This window comes from Paramormyrops kingsleyae, unplaced genomic scaffold (assembly GCF_048594095.1).
Source record: "Paramormyrops kingsleyae isolate MSU_618 unplaced genomic scaffold, PKINGS_0.4 ups177, whole genome shotgun sequence".
Lineage (NCBI taxonomy): Eukaryota > Metazoa > Chordata > Actinopteri > Osteoglossiformes > Mormyridae > Paramormyrops > Paramormyrops kingsleyae.
Genome location: NW_027326115.1, coordinates 23,326 through 25,817, shown reverse-complemented (window position 1 = coordinate 25,817; position 2,492 = coordinate 23,326). Strand labels below are relative to the sequence as shown.

Here is a 2,492-nt window from a genome sequence, read left to right as displayed (position 1 = left end):
CGTGAAACGGTCGGCTAAGTTGACCTCGAATGGTTCTGCGTGCTCATTGGTTATTGCTACGTATATCTGGAAGCAGAAGCTGTAATTTTTATTTCTCTTGGTCTTGATTTGGGCGATCTTCATTTACTGTTTGTGTTCCATTGCTTTAAATAACGTCTGCAAAGGGTCCTTTCAGTCGCTTGCGTGGTTTTCTACACACCTGTCTGGGATGCTTTAAGTGTTCCAGCTTTCGTGTGCGCAAGCCCACTGCATCATCCTTGACTGTTGCAACGGGGGTTGCTAAAAATGACAAAACCCCTGCAAAGGTCGGGAGTGGCATCCACCTCCCCAGTGGACACGGGGATCACCAGCATGCTCCTGTTGCAGCAGAGGCAGGGTCCGAGTGGGCGGCAGTTTGGAAGAAGATTGCAGCCCTCGAAGACAAGGTGGGCCGTTTACGGTCTGAGATCTCCGTGCTTGCTGGTGCCCTGACTGACCCACATATATCCCGGAGCAGTTCGGAGACCACTGGGACTCCTGTTGTAGTCTCCACTTCAGCTCCAAGCTGTTTCCCACCCCCTCCTCCTCCACTGCCACCTCCTCCTCCTCCACCTGCTAGTATCCAGGGCCCCAAGCAGAAGACGAGTCATCGTCAGGGAAGTGGCGCAGGACCCACCAAAGGCCCCAACATGGTGGATGTCCTGGCGGAGCTGCCCTGCGTTAAACTGCGCCCGGTGCTGAGGTCGCCAGGTGGGACGCCAGTGCCGAGGAGGGGACTGACGCAGGGGACGCCCATGGCCTCAGAGGACATTGCTGCCATTTTAGCAGAGGCTCTGAAGAAGAAATTCAAGCAACAGAACCACTCTGATGAGTAGGAGCAGCAGGCCTCTGAGCCCTTAAACTTTTTTTACTTAAATTTTTTATACTTATATAATTTTTATACTTAAGATTTTTATACTTATATACTTTATATACTTAAACTTTATATACTTATACTTTATGTACTTATATACTTTATATGCTTATATTTATATACTTATACTTTGTGTACTGATTCTATATACTTATTAATAAATAATATATTTATATCACTATTATTTTTAAAAGAGTTGCTGATTTTGTAATACTGCTGCAGCATTCTCCACATGCTAATCACTGCCCCACATCGAATTGGCACTTTGATCTGCCACATATCACTTCACTACCCCCTGTTGAATGTTGCATCGTATGTTGTTAGATATCTTCATTAAGGACATTAAGTACTTCATTATTAGGCTGCACAATATTGGAAAAGATGTATTTCTCCAATTAGTATTGCAGTATTTAATTAAATTTAAAATGCTTAAAACAAACATCTATTCATGAGTGATTAAAACGGCAAGGATGAAAATGATTAGGATTAGCTCTTGCCAAAATAGGGCTTGTAAACTTTTGTGGTAGTCAGAATTAACCCAAACAACTATGACTATACCCCACGGAAATCTTTAGTAAAAAGCGAAAGATTTATACGGGATGAAGAGAGACCCGAGTCGATATGGGGCTGCCGCTTAGCAGGTCCCCGTCAGCCGGGTCTCCGTGACGCCCCCGCTCTGAGTAGAATGCCCAGGGGCGTCGCAGCTGTCGCTGTCGGGGCCCCGACTCCTCCCTGTCCTCCTGTCCTCTCAAGAAACAGCAATCATTTAAACAAACATGAGGGAAAATTCAAAAGGCAAAGATGACGTCATGCCTTACCTCAGCACAGCTGTCCACCACACAAACAGCGTGTCACCTTACTTCAAAATAAAAAAAAAAAAGAAAACCGGAAGGAAACGGGGGCCACGCACGGACAGGGCCCCTCCCTCACAGCACATGCAGCTAATTAGCTGGCCATCCAGAGGCACTCAGTCTATTAGTCACCCACTCAGTCAGTTAGTCAGTCAGTCAGTTCTGCCTTTCAACAACAAGGGGCAGTAGAGGTGCACCGTTCCTGGAAGCACTGCAATACTGGGCCGATGCCTGGAGCGGACGGGGCAAGCCCCACTTCCGGCTCCCTGTTCCAAAAATCTGTTTAATATGTGGTCCCCTCAATGGGGGACGTATCAAAATAACCTTTTCATACCAAAACAAAATGTAAATCAGCTCAAATACATGAATAATAAATATTATGCTTGTACTACTTACATTAACACATAATCACAATGTATGAGGCTGAATCATTCCTACACTATGCAAATCATGCCAACACAGTACAATAAGACTTTCAAAGATAATATTAAACAAATAGAACTACACACAGAAAAATAATGGTTCTTTAGAAGTCTGTGTGGTTCCATAAAGAACCATAACCTACTAAAGAACCATTTTATGTAGTGGATGGTTCTACGTGTTAGTCATATGGTTCTTTGGGATATTGAAGGGTTCTTAATTCTTATTCGAGTTATTGGATGGTGGTGGTGGGTATAAATTTGCAAAATAATTGTCCCTCTCCATAAGCTGCACTGAAAAGGAGAAGATGAAGGTTTTTCTGAATTTGT

At 44.2% G+C, this 2,492-nt stretch overlaps 1 non-coding gene and 1 pseudogene across 1 annotated transcript; both read right to left on the bottom strand.

The window, feature by feature from the left end:
- Positions 1 to 1,380: 1,380 nt before the first annotated feature.
- Positions 1,381 to 1,511, bottom strand: LOC140587343 (U5 spliceosomal RNA; annotated as a pseudogene).
- A 418-nt stretch (positions 1,512 to 1,929) lies between these two features.
- On the bottom strand, positions 1,930 to 2,121 carry LOC140587342 (U2 spliceosomal RNA). Its single transcript, XR_011989068.1, has one exon. It is a non-coding gene; the product is annotated as a U2 spliceosomal RNA (small nuclear RNA).
- Between the last annotated feature and the right edge of the window lie 371 nt (positions 2,122 to 2,492).